Source organism: Phodopus roborovskii, unplaced genomic scaffold (genome assembly GCF_943737965.1).
Source record: "Phodopus roborovskii unplaced genomic scaffold, PHOROB, whole genome shotgun sequence".
NCBI classification, from domain to species: domain Eukaryota; kingdom Metazoa; phylum Chordata; class Mammalia; order Rodentia; family Cricetidae; genus Phodopus; species Phodopus roborovskii.
Window position 1 is genome coordinate 440,880 of NW_026126417.1, and position 19,007 is coordinate 459,886.

General features: G+C 43.1%; 1 protein-coding gene across 4 annotated transcripts in view; it reads right to left on the reverse strand.

Moving 5' to 3' along the window:
• Positions 1–19,007, reverse strand: part of Cdin1 (CDAN1 interacting nuclease 1) — a 205,256-nt gene that overhangs the window by 1,049 nt on the left and 185,200 nt on the right. The window lies entirely within an intron of this gene.

Here is a 19,007-nt window from a genome sequence, read left to right on the forward strand (position 1 = left end):
GTTCAAACAACTGAGAGGGATGGTGCATAGTTATTGTCACAGCACTCAGGAGTGGTGGCAGGAAGATCATCAGCTTGAAGCCAATCTGGGCTGTGTAGCAGGACAATGTCTCAAAACATTTGGAAAATAACTTAATGGACAGATTAAGGTTCTCCCTGGCTATCAGGTTTAATTCAAGGACCAGTGTGGCCAGAAGTGTCTCCTGTTATTCATTATTTCTAACTTAAAAAGAAGAATATCTGCATGTCAAACTAGGATGCCTTGAAGAGACCTCTACCCAATACTCCATTCTTTGCATCGCAACCTATGCATGGAGATAGTGTGAAATCTGATTGTAAGCTCCCACAGACACAAGGGACAGTCATAGAGACTTGTGACCAAGTATGGACAGGCAGATGGAGGCTTAAAAAAAAATCAACATGCCAAAGTTATGCCCTCTGAGTTATCTTTGGTTTTGTTAGCAGCCACTGATTCCAGTCAGGAAGTGACCCTACAGACGACTTCACCCATCAGGAAGTTGAGACCTTTAGGCTGGGTTCATAAAGATGTAATCACTATCAATCACTGGGCACAGAGAGATAGTTTGCACATCAACTTCTCATTTTCTCTACCAAGAGTACTTAATTAAAGGGCAAGACTACTTTTGGTGTAGCGTTGCAAGGAATTTTACAGTGAAATCATAAATTATGAATGCTGGGTTAGTGAAAGGATGTGTAAAAACAGAACTGCTTTCTGTATTCCAATATCACAGCAGGCTGAACCATGCCAGGCCAAAAGCCTTTTCCTACCATGATTTATTATCTGCTGTGGCACACTTGCCAAAACTAACAGTACAGAGTGGGCTGAAAGACACTGTAACACAGGAACAAGTTCAGTTGGATGTCATGGGCTGGGTTAGCCCAGTTGCATTCAAAGTTAATTCAGTCTTTTTGAGTCTCCTCTGTGTAGGGACACTCTTGTGAACTGGGTCTTGTGAGATGTTAGGGTAGGTGGGGATGCTCTCTTATTCCTCCAACTTTGAGTTAGAAGAATTAGGTTCTCTGAGCACTGGATGTGAGCACCAGGACTTGAACATCCAAGCTCATACCTGAACAAGAGCTGCCTTCCACTTAACAGACTGATTTTTAGCAATCTTTAAACTCACACACAGACACACAGACACACACATACACACTGTCCATAGTGGAAATAAAAGCCATTTGGTAAACTTTACTTCATAAAAAGTTCTGAGATTTGTGCCAAATGATGTCAGCATTATCAAGGCAAATCTGGTAAGAGTCAAAAGACATGTGTCCCTGTGGACCTCACAGTAGGCCCTAAACTATCCACTGCAATGTACCCACACCAAGGCCTCCATGCATCTGATAGCAAGTTCCACACATTTGTCTACTTTATTAGACAACCACTCTGGAGCCCACAGTGTTCTTCAGAAAGGCACTGATATTTTTACTAAGGGAGCAGAAGTGTGATCTAACCAGTCATGGAGAAGAACAAAAGAAAATATGGGGGTCGTAAAAACAAGCCCAGTATTTTAAAGATTTAATAAAACAAAAAACACACATCACCAGCACGGAGCGAGCAACAGCAGCCAGCACTTTCCCTGAGCAGCTAAATCACAAGCCAAAGGACATGGAGCATGACAGCTCTTTATGAAAATGGCACTTTGTAGGCAGAGAGGCCAGGCTGGGGGGACACCTCGATGCTCAAGAAAATGGCTTGTTCCACTTGTGAGGCAGCCACTGAAATCTGGCAACCCACAAAGGTTTTGGCAGGATTGTGAACCTGAATATTTCAAGTAGTGGTTCATGACCAGGATTCCCACAGACAGCGGCCTGGATCTGGGGGTGGTTTGATTTTTTTTTATTTATTTTAAGAAGACTTTACCATCTATCTACCTTTAAGGTTCTCGTGGGAGGTAGGAAACACCAGCGCTCTCATGAGCTCAAAACCTGATGGAACGATTTTGTCTGATTAAGTAAAAACGAGTAAACATGAGTTCTTCTTGTCTGTACTGACTGCAAGAGGGACTTTAACATTACAGGGTTCATAAGTGACAACAGTAAAAGGGATTTTAGAACGTGACAAATTTGAAATTGTAAGGGCAGGATCGAATCTGGCTTTGCTTCCTTGTGCTTTCTGACGTTTTCCAGAAGCTCAGGGTCTAGGGATTGATTATTGGATGCTGGCTGGCAAGACAGCCTTTGGGCAGATTACTGTTTCTGAAGGAGCTGACCACATCAGGCCAGTTTAAGCAATGTGTGAGACCATGTCTTAGAAACAATAAAACAACAGCATCCAGAGCCTGGATCTGAGAATGCTCTACCACTGGTGCTGAGCCTTCTGCTGGCCAGAGGCACTCAGTGCCTTTTCATGGGTGACCATAGTTTGACTGTCCCTATTCTCATGGTCATCAAGGGTTTCCCAATGCAGTTTGTATTTCCTTGAGGAACAGACACTAGGATGGGAGTCATGACTGCACAAGTAAATCTGTTTACAAATAAGATACCACCAATTTGGTAAATTTAACAAATACCTCTTGAGAAAGATAGGCAAGTCAAGAGCCACCATAGACCTCAAAGGCATGAAAGGGGGACTTATTACTAAATAATGTCTGTCAGCTTACAAAGGTGTCATTATACACACAAATCTTCAAAAATCCCCTTCTTTTGAGAAGTTAACTGATTTAGCTACATACACAGGGGCTCAGTCACCCCCACCACTCAGATATAACTAATGTCCTTAGACTGCCATGGTCTCCACTCTTTGTGACTCCAGGATGCCATGCCCCCTGACCATCACACTTGTGCCACCGAGTTTCTAGAGAGCCACACCCACCTCTTCACTGAGTGTGCAGAAGCTCAATGTAGTCCTCAAAAATGTTGTGTATCAAGATGGAGAACACTGTGTGAGGTGCTCTTGTATTGCCTATTTGCTTCCTTTCTGTCACCCACTGAGCTCCTGTGGCTGTCAGTGTATCTGGGCCTACTCTAGGCTGTAATCTGGACATTCTCAAATCTGGACCAGAGACCCTTGAGGGGCTATGAAGAGACAGCAGGAGAATGTTATCCACCAAGCACTGTGTTCAGTTGGAGGGGGGACAGTGGATGTATTTTGTGCTATTTTAAAGATGTTGATAATAGATCTCACAGCAGCTTTCAGTCGCTTTGTTTCTTCTAAGTTGATGGGATTGAAAAGCACAGCTGTTATCTTGTGCAGGACAAAAATTGTTTTTGTTTGTTTTGAAGATTTGCATATCCATTCTAATTGGTTCCAATTTTTGCCATAGCTGGATGTGTCTTGCACAGGTGAGTAACACCCACCGAGGAAGTGGGTAACACTTAGTCACACTGAAGATGTGTGAAAATACTTAGTAAAGTTGTAACTAACCTGGCCCTGTATATATGGCTTGTCTTCACAGTAAGAGTGAGCTGAAGGGAAAGACATTTAGCAACTGCATCAGGACCCATTCAGAACTCCCTGTACCGAGAGCAGTCTTACCAATGTCTTGGACAGGAAGAAAGGAGGCTCCGGTGAGGGTGGACCTGGAGTTCTTTGTGAGATGAAGAGACACAGTGCTCCCTGCCTGTTGGAACTCAGGTCTTTATGTAGTCACTGCCTATATCAGTTACTTTTCTGTTGCTGTGATAAAACACCATGACCAAAGCAATTTAAAAAAAGAAGGGTCTTTCTGGGCTTATGGGTCCAGAGGGGTAAGTATGGCAGGGGAGCATGGCAGGGGAGCATGGCAGTAAGCAGCAGGCATGGCAGCTGCAACAGGAAGCTGAGAGCTCAGGCCTTCAAACACAAGCACCACCAAGCAGAGAGAGAGAGAGAACTAGCAGAGTCTAAAACTCTCAGAGCCTATCCTTAGAAAACTCTTCCAGCAACGCCACACCTCTCAGATCTCCCCAAACAGTGCCACCAACTGGGGACCAACCAAGTATTAAAATACACGAGCCTATGGGGAACATTCTCATTTGAACCACGGATCTATGGATTTGTTTTAACAGTAGAAAAGTGAAGCTGTCTCATCTATGATTAAGTTACAGAGGCTGTGACCTCTGTTTTGCTAAGGCTCTCTCTATTGCTTGTTTGCCTTGTATGTTGAACCCAACTGCCAAGTGGGGGATATTCACACGATGAGGAACTGGGCATGGTCTCAGCCAGCCACTCAGGAGGTGGAGAAAGAGAAAGGTCCTGTCTGTCTTTACGTGAGACTCACCCTGCACTACCACAGCTGGAAATGACTGAGTTGCGACTGTTGAGGGCCTGGCAGTGTGATGTCTACAGCCAAGCTGTACATGTAGTCCTAATTGTGAAAGATGTGTGTTATTTTTCACAGCCACAGTTTTAGAGACAATTTGTTCACAGTGATAGATAGCTAACTCAAATATTCACTGTAGATTTTGGGTTAAGCATACATCAACTTCCATTCTCCACATATGCAGCACGGAGGGTCCTGGCGGGTACAGATCGGCTTTTCCAGTCACAGATGAACCTTTGCGTTCCTACAGAAGGAGATTATCAGTGAGCACCAACTACACACATCCAGGCAAGCTCCTGTTACTGAGCAACTCTGTCTTCAGCCATCACAGCTTCTTGGCTGTGCACCAGTCCCCCACCCTTGCTGCGTGCCTGAGGCGCTGGTGCTACACAGACAGGGTTTCCTCCATGTTTCTTCCTGTTCTGTGGTCTTGCTGTTATGCTGTTATAGAGTTCCTAAAGCTACAAATGTGAAGTATGTGTTGGTGACAAAGGGTGTGAGAGGCTCGTTAAGGTGGGACACTCAGCCAGCTAAAGTCAATGACTGCTGACGACTGGGGAAGAGACGGAAAAAGTCACAGCAGCAGTGACAGCCCATGGCTGTTCCGTTTTGGGGCAGACTGTCTCTCTCAGCAGATGCTGGGGACAGTCTAGGAAAAACAGATGCTGGGGACATTTTGTTCAGTTTTAAAAAGGCAGTGAAAGCTGCGAAGTATTTTTAAAGACTGTCACCAAGAGCGTATTAAAAATGGTCCTTCAGTGAGGAAATCCCAAGTTTTCCAGAAAAACCGAGCTATCTTCAGATGGTCCTGGGGGTTGCAGACGGCAAATGTTCCATAGAATATGGGATAAACCCTATCAACTGTGTCATTCAGGCGAAGGCTTACTATAGCTACTAGGGAAATCCAAGAAAACTCGGGTCCCTACGTCAGGCAGAACATGCTTCCTCCTCTATGAAATTAAAGGGTCTCCTTGTAGTGGCTCCCCAGGATCCCGAAATGCAGAACTCCTTCAGGTGGCTTTTAATGACTTACAGAGAAAGGAAGGCCTACTAGTTCTCTCTTCATGCTTTTCCTGGAGGCAGTATTTTCACAGAGGGTTGGGAAAAAAGGTAGATAGAAGAACTTAAAGATTTCTGATAATAATATTCAGTATCATTTGACCAAAGTAGGCCAGTTAGTTCCCAAGTGGACTTTGGGAGTCAGTTTAATATCCTCATTTCTAACAATTTATTTTGGACAGAAGTTTGGCCAGTTGTCAGATCTGTAAAGAGTCTGTCTGTTTAAATATACATAAGCACATTGATCTCAATAACCCCAAAGAAAATGCAATTAGGATGTACTCAGTGCTTACTTTGCAACAGGTGGTATTTTAATCCTTTCTACGTGTACAAGCCACATGAACAGCACTACAAACCCACAAGGGGATGTTTGATCATTGTGGCACTTGGAGTGAGAAATGTTCCTCATGATCTTGGGCATTTGAACACCCCATTTGAATTAATAGTGCTGCTTGGCTGTTTAGGTGGCGAAGACTTGCTGGAAAAATGACTTTACCAGGGGTAGGATCTGAAGTTAAAAAAGACTTCATAACTTCTAGACTGCGCTCTCTGTTTCATGGTTGCCATTGAGGATGCAAGCTCTCACTCCCTGACCAGCTGCCATGCCTGACTGTTACTATGCCACTTCTCTGTGATGGAGATGGGCCAGGGTGTTTTTTTTTTTTTTTTTTTTGTTTTTTTTTTTTTTTTAACCACAGCAGCAACAACAAAATATCTAACACAATTATATTCAGCCTACAGAAGAAACTTGGACACTAAAAGGACAGGCTTGAGCCCAAGCTACCTGACTCCATAGGGTGCTCTGATAATAATGAGTACACTATACTGTCTCTCATTATGCCTCATGTTTACACAAGAATTTACAAGAGTGATTCAACTTTGAAAAATATTTATAACACCTGGAAAAGATAGACAAACAGAGGCTACTCATTAAGAGTCAGTACAGGGCCCAGGAGCCACCTGTCTGGAAATCTTGAGCAGTCCTTACATTAGGAAGTTTGTCTAGCACCTCACTTAGAGCTGGATCACTTTGTTCAGGAAGTACATAGAAAAAGCAACCCGTAACTCAGGTTAAAAAAGAAACAGAAAATGACTACGGTTGAAGGAGTGTGCTGAAAGCCCCTGATGATCCAGGGGAAGTAAGCTGGGGAGGGCCACTGTGTCCAGATCATACAAGAGAAAGGCTTCCATGGTGAAGGGGCTCAGCAATGCACTACTGCAGTCTGTATAGATCAATAGAAACAGACGCTGGGGGAAGTTTCCAGAGGCAGAGAGAAGCAGAAGCCCAAGAAACTCTGGGATGTGGAGTTGGCTTATTTGCCTCCTTCCAGAGAAGATTCAGTCTTGTTGAACAGGGTTAGCATTGTGAATTCTAAAGTCCCTTTATCTATCTATCTATCTATCTATCTATCTATCTATCTATCTATCTATCTATCTGTCATCTATCTGCTCATCTATATACCTACCTAACCAGCCATTCATATATATTTGCTCCTATGTCTAGCATAGACTCGAATCTTATACTTGTGTCATTAAATTGCTGTATCTATGTTTTCAGCTTGAAGAGAAAAAGATACACATACATATGTATACATGTATGTGTGTGTGTGACAGACTGTGTGTATATAGAAATTGGGGCTTCAACTAAGCATTGGTTGAAGGATTCCATAAGAATCTTCATTAAATAATAACAACAAATCTTCAATTTCAATTCACAGCCAAACAAAATTCCTTAAAACAACTCCCAGAGTAAAATTAAATGAAAGCTAGAAAAAGTGGAATCAGAGAATAATATACATGATACATATCACATACATACTTTTCTTTCTCATTCTGAGTGACTGTGTGAGGTCTATGGTATCTCCTGAGGATGTGTGCAGGCATGTGGTTGTGGGACACGGCCTGTTTCACAGTCCAAAGACCTGCATGTGGTTCTTATGAAGACTTTGTTTTCAAACACATAGTTCAGGATGAAGGAGAAATAGAAAACATCTTGTAATTGTTTGAAAATAAACTCTTAGCCGTTTATTTAGTTTTTAATCTACATGTTGTAGATTGGCTGTGCACTTGTTAATCACTGTTGTATGTATCTCCAGACAGAGCTGTAAATAACTTTTCAGTCCAAGTGAAACATGCCTGCGTGTGTATATGGGGAAAGTATGTGTCCTTAGGCCTCTGTGTAAATATATGCACAGTGAAAACAGATTAGGGATCATGTACTATAACATCGCGAGGTTCTGACACTATGGTCAATTTAATGCACAATGCAAATAGCAAATATCCCTTTTCACAGTATCTAGGAATGAAAAAATTACAATAACTTGGTTCATTTACCCCCTTTTTTTTTTTTTTTTTGCTTAGTAGGTCCATGTTTGCAAATTAAAATAACTGAAGAAAGAGAAACTTACTCATGGGTTTTCTCAGTTAATTCATAGATCTTGGCTATTAAAAACACAACTTCATGTAAAGCTAATAGTATACACCAGCAATCCCAGCAATGGGGAGATAGGAGGAGGAATGGGTTCAAGATGAGTCTTGTCTACACAAAAAGTTCGAGGGCTAGCTTGGACTATATAACCACCATAAACAAAATTAATAAAGTAAAACCCAAAAGAACAATGAGAGAAAACACCCCCAAATCAAAACAAATTAAACTTCACTCCCCCACAAAGATACCCAAATTGACAGTCTCATCTTTAATAAGCAATTTGTTTCCTATAAGATTTAACAATGAAAAAAGTAGGGGCTGAAGAGCTGGCTCAGCAGTCAAGAGCAGTGGCTGTTCTGTTAGAGGATCCAGGTTCAATTCCCAACACCACACTGCAGCTCAACACCGTCTGTAACTCCAGTTTCAGGGGACCTAACACTTCCACACAGACATACACACAGGCAAAACACAAATGTACACGAAATGAAAATAAACAATTATTTAAAAAAATAAAAAAGAACATGCCGATTCACTTCAGGCTTTCTTGCCATGAATAAAATAAACAGTGCTTTATATTGAAGACAGGTCCATATACAAACACAACCCACATGACCTGAAATCTCCTCCATGTTTACATGACTGGACATTGCCAAGTCCACAGCAAATTCCCTGGAAAAATGGTTATCTTCTACTTCCTTTGTACTATGTTAAGTATTCTTAGATGCCATACTTGCATCTTTCAATCCCATTACAAACTGTTCCTCAGAAGAAGAGAAACAGGGCAAAAGCAGAAGATACTTACTGCCTGTTTTCTTGGATAGATATCTACGTCTGGTCTGGGCCAGCTCCTCTGATTTTACTTGATAGGAACCCACATGTAAGCTTGCATGTTCAACCTGTACAGCAAGCAACAAGACGCCACAGAAAAGGTTTGCACCTCAAGTGGCAGACAACTTCATGATGATGTTGAAACAAATCTATCTCCATTTAAATGGACATGGAGCTTATTGAATAAACCAAATGCAAAAGCGTTCACAGGAAAGAATAATTAGATCAATGATGTGTTCTTTGCTAAGTCTTCCTAGAAAAGTTTGAGTTCTCAATGATGTTGTATTTATTCATCTCCTAGTCCTTTAAATTTTTTCTCAATCCTTTCATTAAGAGTGGAGAGAAGGAAACATGAGGTCAGGGTTCCCAAGAGACCTAGGGAGGGTGGGGGCAGTCTTCTCAGATGATTAAGATTGGTTGAAGCGCATGCCCAAACAAGGATGCCAGGAGCAGGAGACAGCCCACATCCTTGGATGGGGAGAAGATGGGACAGCAGCAGTGTGGCAGCAAGAGAAACAGAAACCTATAAAAGTCACATCATGCCAAGGTCACATCCAGTTTGCAATCACCAAAGCACTGAGAATGAGTGAAGACTTGAGGAGCACTTGGGTGCAAATCACATCCCTCCACCTAGAATTTATTCCTCAGCCTTCTTCTAAAAATTGGGGGTGGTTTACAAAATTGGTTGTGTGAATTATTACATGTTTTCTCAGTTATTTCCCCAGGGAAACACGCCAAAGGCAAACCCATCATTTCAGCTGATTTAGTGTTTGGTGTCAGAGAATTCATAATTGATATGACAGGCATAATGGATAGTGATCACTGGATTGGCAAAGCCTGGGCTGACAAGCAGCAGTCATTGCCGGTGCTGACCACTCTGCCCACTGATTCGCTCTGGTAAATCCTGGGGTTATTTCCCAAGTTCTCATGTCCAACTTCAAGATTAGAAATGCATCACTAAATAGAAAATAGTGTACTACAGAGAAACTGCCAAATATGCTTCCCCTCCCCCAGGTAGACTTGTCTTATTAGGAATGGGACAGATGGAGTTTCTTTTACTTTGACTCAGTTCGCTAAAGACTGCAAGGTAACTCAGAGTTCAGTGAGACATTTATCTCAAGGCACTGGGAGATTTATAGGTTCTGAATATATAAAAATCTGCTTAAAAAAAATCAAAATCTTCATCCCTGGCAAAGTCAAATAACTAAGGGATTAGGCTGATGTGTACTTGTCCTGTAAATCTATCATTAAGCAAGTGTGACACAACGCTTGAGCTATGCAAGATCCCAATTTGCTCTGAATGAGTAGTTAAATTGTCTCCTCTTCACAGCAAATATTTCATCAGAAGGAAAAGTCTCTTTTGCTAACCAAATCATCTCCCCACCCCACCCCACCCCCGAAATAAAATGGCCCCACTTTCCATATTCCATGAAAGAAAATGCTGGAAATGAGAAAAACAAATTAGAAGCTAAGAAAAAAGGATCAGGTAAACCGAATGCCACTCACATTTCAGGGCACATGGTACTCAGTTGGTGTTGGTTTAGTTGGGTGTGATACTGTGAAGGAATGGCTCTGTTGCAGGACCCTGCACACCTGCCCCCAAATAAAACCCCCAACAACCCTTTTGATGATAACTCTATTATATAAGGAAGAGAATCTGTCTTTTACAAGCAAGAGAATCAGCCTTGTTAAGGCCACTTTGTCCTTGCCTCGCTGCTGTGGTTGCTAGTAGGTCCTTGTGCCTTGTAGATTGCCATGGGGCGATGAGGCTATGGTCTCAGGCCTGGGGGAAGCCTTGGAAGCAGTACTGTTGCAGGCTTTGGCTGTAAGGACTTGTGGGGATTTGTTGCTAGAATCCCCAAAACCCCTGAAGCCCACTGCGGCACACAGATGGCTTTTACTTCTTCTAAATACAGTCAATTTAGGTAGGCTTTTGTTTACAGTTGCTTTTATCTAGATGATAAGGTTGTAAAAACATCAATCAAAATAAAGTACTACTGTTCCACCTTTTTTTTTTGTTCTTTTCTTTCCAGATACCTTAAGGAGTTTAAGATATGTGAAGAGATATCTGACTATTAAAGTAAACAGATATGTGCATGACAAAGAGATTTGTCCTCCTTGACCAAAAACACAGGTGTCACACAGGTTTGCAAAGGGCTGCAGGCCTCAGAGCTTCTCTTTTCAAAACAATATACACCCACTCTGCTGTTCTTTCCACCATGGTTTACAGTCCCCCCCCCCCCAAGAGAATCATATGGCCAGAGGCTTTCCATGTCTTTATAACCTGCCTTTCTCCACAAAGAGCCACCCCCCCTCCCGCCTCTCCCCCAAATAAAGGCAGAACATAAACAAGAGAAAGAAAAGGAAAGCAAAAAGGGAAATATGAATGTGAACTTGAAAGGTCAATTTATTGCTATAAAAATGTCTAAGTCAGTTTCTACCTCAGTGAAGGTGCAACCTGGTAAGAGTTTTAGAGGCTCAGCTTAATTAGTGATGGAGTCAGAGAATGAAGCCATGAGCCAAGGACACTGCACAGGGAAGAGGGACACTGGTGAGGGGCTGAAAAGCCCACTGCCCTACTCCAGAGTGCAGGCACTTGCAGTGCCAGAACATAAGAGGCTGATTGCAGGGCTGCTCCTATGAGGAAGGCCAGTCACTCATCGGTCCTGGGCTTTAGGAGCCCGGGAACCAACTTCTATTTCTTTCTAATACAACCAGAGTAAGGTGTTCTTGTCAGTGTGATGTCTCTGCAGTTAGCCCAGGGCAGAGTTTGCTCCAGTCTTACTTTTCTGGCATGCTAGCTCTGTTTGAGACTGGTAGAAGACACACAATTTTACTACTTGACTAAAATGATATAAGCAGTAATTTTAAAAACATAACCACAATCCTAAGAGTCAGCAGTACCGATCAAATATTTGATATGTCTCAGATATTCTTGTCAAGATCCTTATTTACATTATATCACTAAAACAAAAGCCCCAAGGGTTAGAAATAACAGCTTTATTTAAAAATCCGTTTATTATTTTATGGGTATTTTGCCTGCATGTGTACCACTTGTGACTGCATTCATACTGCTCATCCATTTGTTGAGGAAGCATCATAAGCTCGTGCTGAACTGGTCATGAAGAAGAGGATTAATAATGGTTAACCATTTACTATGTCTGGTCTTGGTTTTTGTGGTACATGTCATCTCAGCTAATACTTGCAATGAGCCAGCTAAGCAGAAGCAATCCTTGGTACTAGAGGAAGTAGAGATGTGGTAAGGCTGGTGTCCTAGTTAGTACTTATTAGTATTAGGCATTTGCACTGGCCTGCCTTTGGAGTTCTAACAAAATATGCCCCCAGCTGCTGCCACTAAGAGCCACCTGAGCCTATTCACCAAGTTCCCCTTTCAAAGGGCCCTGCCCACCTCCCATCCCTCTTTCTCTTCCTGTCTGTCTGCCCTCCCCCACATACCTTTCTTTCCTCTCTCCCACTGCTCTTGTCCCCAAAGGCTAGTCTTCCCCCTCCCCCTTTCCCTTTACTCTGTTACATGGGATCTTTCTCTCTCAAGCTGCCTTTTTAAAGATTACAACAGTGTTACTTCACTGCAATGAAACACCAGGACAATAAAATAAAACAAAACAAACAAACAAAAAACCAACCAACCAACCAACCAAACCCCCCCAAAAAAAACAAGTTGGGAAAGTAAGGGTTTATTTGGCTTACACTTCCTCATCATTGCTCATCACTGAAGGAAGTCAGGACAGGAACTCAAACAAGGCAGGAACCTGGAGGCAGGAGCTGATGAAGAAGCCATGCAGAGTGCTGCTTACTGGCTTGCTTCCCATGGCTTGCTCAGCCTGCTTTTTTATAGAAACCAGGACCACCAACCCAGGGAGGGCACTACCCACAAGGGGCTGGACCCTCCCATCAGTTACCAATTAAGATAATGCCCTGCCTGGAGGTGGTGGCACATGCCTTTAATCCCAGCACTTGGGAGGCAGAGGCAGGTAGGTCTCTGTGAGTTCAAGACCAGCCTGATCTACAGAGTGAGTTCCAGGACAGACTCCAAAGTAACAGAGAAACTCTGTCTCAAAAAAAACAAAACAAAACAAAACAAAAAAACAAAAAAACCCCAAAACAAAACAAAACAACCAAACAACACACTGCACTGCGTGTGCGCGTGCACACACACACACACACACACACATACACACACACACACACACACACACACACACACACACGGAAGGAAAGAAGGAAGGAAGAAAATTCTGCTTACACTCTGACCTTATGGAAGCGTTTTCTCAACTGAGGTTCCCTCCTCTCAAATGACTAGACCAGCAGTTCTCAACCTGTATATTGCTACCCCTCTGGAGGTTGCAAATCAGATATTAACATTATGATTCACAACAGTAGCAAAATTTAAGTTATGAAGTAGCAATGAAATAATTTTATGGTGGCGGTGGGGTCACCATAATGTGAAGATTTGTATTAATTGTATTAGGAAGGTTGAGAATCACTGTTGTAGACTGTCAAATTGACATAAAACTAGCCAGCACTGGATGGATAGCTTACCTGTCTAAGGAGAGAAACCATGATGCTGTCCAATGGAGAAGCCAGTCCAGATGTGACCCACACAGGGCTCCTTCACTGAGCAACTGAATCCTACTGCCTCCTGTGATGACTCTCCCAGACCTTGAAGCATGGCTGTGAAATCCCTCTCCCTTCCAGTCTCAAGGTAAGGGTCTTTCACAGTAGATATAGCCTTTCTTTATGAAATATGGATACTAGATAGGGCCACTTATAGATTTATTTTAAAAATCTTTTTGTGTCTTAGTTTCCCCATTGATAAAGTGTATCCTGGGCTTCAGGGCATGAGTATTAGCTCTTGGCTTTAACTTAAACACATTTATTATCACCCTGTTTGCAAGATCCTGACCAGCTGTTTAGATCTACTGTGGACTTTTGCTCAGCTCTGAAGCCACAGAGTGGATGGCAGCTCCCTTAGTTGTTCCTGCCACTGAAAATAAGAGATGGTGTGTTTCCTATGACCAGGCAAAACTCCAAGACTAGAGAGAAAACTTTCACATTGCCAATGACTGGAATGTTCTTTCAGTACACATTCCTGCTCTTGGAGACCTGATACCACATTGCCTAGTTTTGTGTTTGGGTACCAAGTGACATAAAGAATGACTACACAAATCAAATTCAGTGTGATGTCTTACAGTTTCACTGTACCATCCAAAGAAAAGTTCCTGTGGTTAGCATTTTGAAGCCTTCCCAACACTAATAGATCTTTAGGATGAATGGTTTCAATGTTCCTTTGAAAATAAGAGAACAAAACTACCCAAATATCTCCTGATAGATAGATAAATGGATAAAGAAAGTTTTGTATACAACAATAGAATATTATTCAGCCTTAAAAAAGAAGTCTTGTCACATGTCACAAAACAGCTCAACCACAGAGAATGAGTGAAGTCCTGAGTGAATGTGTGTTGTTGACATGGCTGTGCCCATGTCAAGTACCTCAATGTTTCAGTGCCAAAATCATAGGCACAGAAAATAGAAAGGTAGATGCCAAGAGCAGGAGAGGCTAGGGTTTCAGTCTGTCTAGATAATAAAATTCTAGAGATCTATTACACAATACTACCAATATGCTTTAAATCACACATTTAACAGTAGTTATGTTGGCATGCTTAGTATTGTTTCTTACAGTGATAAAGCTATAATTAGAAAAAAACCAAAACACATTTTTAATTTTTTTGCATGTGTATGTATGTATTTGTTTATATGTGTACATACTCATGTGGGTAAAGGCCAGAGTTCAATGTTAGTTTTTTTTCTTGATCACTCATTACATTATTTGTTGAGATAGGATTTCTCAGTGAACCCATAGCTTACTGATCTTACTAGGTTGGCTGGTTGATGAGCTTCAGGGATCTGCAATTCTGCTACCCAACTGCCTGAATTACAGATGTCCTCAGTTGCATTTGGTTCTCTTGTGGGTGCCTGTGATCTGAACTCAGTTCTCAGGCTTGCAGAGTTGGTATTTTATTTGACTAAGCAGACTAAGGAGCATTTATTTATTTATTTTTAAATTCTTGGTGTCTTTCCCATCATACATCTCAATCCCATCCATCTCTCCACCCGCCCCCAGAAAACAAAACAAAATTTAAGAGAACAAAAAGGGGGGAAAAAAAACTCGTAGTAGAAGCTGCAGTGTGATATAGTAAGTCATGCAGTAAACCCACTTATCTATACATTTTTACATGCAGGCATTTATTGCAAGGAATCATTGGTCTGGTTCAAGGCTCCGGGTCTCTGCTACACCATTGACACTGGGCACTCTCTGGGACTCTTCCTGGACATCCCGCTGTGTCATTGCAGCCTGGGTCCACAGGAAAAACACCACCCCGCTGCCCCATTCCCCATGCACTAGCACAGATGGGGTGGATGTTGGGGTGGGCCAACTCATAACCCTGGTTCTGGGCCTGGGTAGTTACAGGGTTGGTCAGCCTGTCAGCTCTCCCGTTTTCATCATCAGGGTGAGCTCTCCAGCATTGCACTATTGTAGCTATGAGTAAGAGGGCAGGTTCAGTTCTCCAGCTTTTCTGTCCTCAGGGTCAGATCTCCCACACCTACATCTTCAGGGCCAGCTCTACCTTGTTACCCAGGTGTGGTGTAGGGACTACTCTCCTGAGTGCTGCAGCAGATGAGGGGTAGGGAAAGCTCTTGGCTCTTATGACCACAGGGCCAGCTTTGCCACCTGACTCAGGTGTCGGTGTGGGGAGGGCATGATGAAACGTGACATCTCTCCTCCATCCATGCTGCCACAAGACAGATGAGTACTGGGGACAGCTCTTCCAAGCTCACAACATTGGGATGGACTCACCCACATATCCACCAACAGGGTCAGCTCTACTGTGTTGTGCACGTGAGGTGCAGGGCCTGTTCTCCCAAGTGTCGCAGTCTAAGGAATCATTTTAAAAGTATGATTTAAAGTTTCTAGAAGGAAGATTAAAAATAGTAACAAAATCTCCAGATAATTAGAGAAACAGTGATAGCTGGTTTGGGATTAGCCCAGTCCCTGATAGAACATAGGGAACTTTTAGAATAATGAAACTGGCCTTTGGGGGTGGAGTATTTGTCTCTCTCTCTCTCTCTCTCTCTCTCTCTCTCTGTGTGTGTGTGTGTGTGTGTGTGTGTGTGTGTGAGAGAGAGAGAGAGAGAGAGAGAGAGAGAGAATCTCAGTGGCCAGCACTGACTTCTAAGTCTTCCTCTGTTTCCTAGAGGTTAATGAAGTTGTTCTGTTAGACAAATACAGAAATATGGAGATAGGACCCTATCTCTCATTTTTAGAGTAACAGTTTAACAGTTGCAGGACCCAGAGTGAATAAAGAATCCTGCTTGCCTGCACTCAAAGGACAGGATGAGGCTTAGTGAGTCCTGCTCCATCCCTTGGCTGCTAAAGGCACAGTACTTCATAGATCTCACTATATTTCCACAACTGTACAGTGATATAGCTGGTCCTCATACAGCTGAGGCTGACAGGTGACATGCTCAGAACCACACACAGAGAGCAGAAAGGATTGCACCGAAGCCATTGGCATACCTAGCTAACTACTCCACCTCCCACCTGCAGAGAGCAGCTAGCTTCCTTCTCATCTGTAAACTGGGAGAGAACCATCTTCTGCCTTCCCAAGGAAGCTATCAGGTAGAACCAAAACATCAGGATAGATCCTGCCCTCTTGGCGCTCCCAGCTGTGTGGGTAGGCTCAAACACTAGGACAAAGGGAGACGAATTTAAAGCAGCTAAGCTGCCTGGAGAAACAATCTTCACTCCATCTGGAGAGGCCAGGGAGAGCTCTGTGCAGGGGTGAGGGTGAGGTGGGGTGGGGTGATGATGGCCTCCAGAGAAAGTCCTCTAGTCAAGGCTGAGGGGGAAAAAGAAAGGGAAGACACTGCAAAGGCAGAAGACACAGATGTGGACGACAACAGAAGATTTACGCTAGAACAAGCCAGCGAGACTTCAGAAGACACAGCTGGACAGGTGTGTGGGAGCAGAGGACTGATATCACAGAGGAAGGTGCACTGAGGCCAAGGGGAACTATGGAGTAGACGAGGAATACGGGCAGCACTTTCTGCCCAAGGGCAGCCCTCCTGCGCGGAACCCAGGCTCATTTCTGTGTGGAATCCCTGAGTTAAATATTTACTTTGTGTGAGGCCACAGTATCTACTGCAGCTCACTTATTTAGGGGTAAACACATTAAAGAAATGTATACACTAAAACAAACCGTCCCCTCCCTACTCCCACCACATACAGAAAAAAAGGCTGCCATTCAAAAAAAAAACCCAACTGAAAACCATACTGCAGGAAACCATACTGCAGGCTCAATTTTCCTGAGGGGTTGAGACAAAGTATATATAAACAGTTTCCTGAGGCTCCCTGGGGTTCCTCCGATTTGTATTCCTTGCGAAGAGTCGGCGGGCACAAGGTGAACAGCGAGCAGTTTCCTTTAGTGAGTTACATGGCAACTTTATTGAACTTCACAAGGAGTCATTAGCTGAATTTTATGATGATAAGGACTTCCAGGCGTGAGTTCCCTTTTCATTGTTTTTTTGATTAGAAGTCAAACAAGGCAGGGCTGGCCCTGGACTCTGAAGGAACCTGCAGCTTTGCCTCACTAGCTGTCTCTAGGATGGAGCCCACAAAGCAGCGGGTTCAGGTGGTGCTTGGACGTGGCCAAGGGAAAAACCTACCATCAGTGTGGAGAGCTGTAACAGGCTTACTTGAAACATTTGCTAGGCTTGAGATTTTTCTTACAGAGACATTCCTGGCTGCTCCCATTCTCATCCTAGGTTACTGGAGGAGCCACTGACTGAGGTTAGCCTTAGGCCCTTCAGTCAGAGGACTTTCCCACCCATGCTGCCACTGGCTGATTAATAGGTGTTTATTTTTAGGGTTTGAACTAACAGACTGGGCTGAGGCCAAGGCAGGCTGATATCAGAAGTAAATGGTGTCTTGTGCTTACAAAAGACCTTTGCTTCTTGTGTGGTTGTTGGCTCGGCTGCAGCCCTTGTCCAACCAGTGAAACTTAATAGCATAAAATTTAATACAAAAGTAGAGAAACTTCCCCTACTCTGTCCAGTATAAAAAGGGTTATTGCAAAAATAGATCCATTATTACTTTAAAAATATTTTTATTAATTCCCTGAGAATTTCACACATGTATACAATGAATTTTGATTATAAGAAACAAATATGACCAGTTAGTTAGAACTACGTGAGTCACTCACTGTATATTAAATATGAAAAAGTTTAGATTCCTAATGTGTCTAAAGCCTTCCAAATTATCTTCGTTCATGCCACAAAGACATGTGCTCAACTATGTTCATAGCAGCATTATTTGTAATAACAAGAACCTGGAAGCAACCTAGATGCCCCTCAACTGAAGAATGGATAAAGATGTGGCACATTTACACAATGGAATACTATTGTGAAGAAAAAAAAAAAAACAATGGAATCTTGAAATTCGCAGGCAAGCGGATGCAACTTGAAGAAACCATCCTGAATGAGGTAACCCAGTCACACAAAGAGAAACATGGTATGTACTCACTCATATATGGATTTTAGACATAGAGCAAAGGATCATCAGCCTATAATTCACACTGCTGGAGAAACTAGGATACAAGGAGGATTCTAAGAGATTCATATAAGGTCCCTCACAGAAGGGGAAAGGGACAAGATCTCCTGAACATACTGGGAGTGGGGGGGCAGTGAGTGGAGAGGGAACCAGGAGAAAGAGAAGGGGAGAAGAGGAAAGCACATGGGACTAGGAAGATTGAGTCAGGGGAGGAATATTGAGAGGGGAGAGAGAGAGAGAGAGAGAGAGAGAGAGAGAGAGAGAGAGAGAGAGAGAGAGAGAGAGAGAGAGCATAAAAGAGGGAGCCATTATAGGTTTGAAGATAAAACTGTACCTAGAGAAATGTCCAGAGACCTACAAGACTGACCCCAACTAACAATTTGAGCAACCATGGAAAGGCTACCATAAATGCCCTTCCCTGATAATGAGATCGAGGACTAACTTATCTACCATCATGGTACCCTCATCCAGTAGCTGATGGAAACAGAAGCAGACACCCACAACTAAACACTGAGCTGAACTGGAATCCAGATGCAGAGAGGGAGAACAAGACCAGGCTACAGAAACCCACAGAGACAGCTGACCTGAACAAGGAGGAGCTAATGGGCCCCCAGACTGACAGCTGGGAATCCAGCATGGGACTGACTCAGACCCCCTGAACATGGGTCTCAGTTAGAAGGCCTAAGCAGTCTAAGGGATTTCTGACAGTGGAACCAGAATGTATCTCTGGTGCACAAAAGGACCTTGGGGTCACATCCCCCATGGAGGGATACTCCTTTCCCTAGAGACAGGAGAGAAGG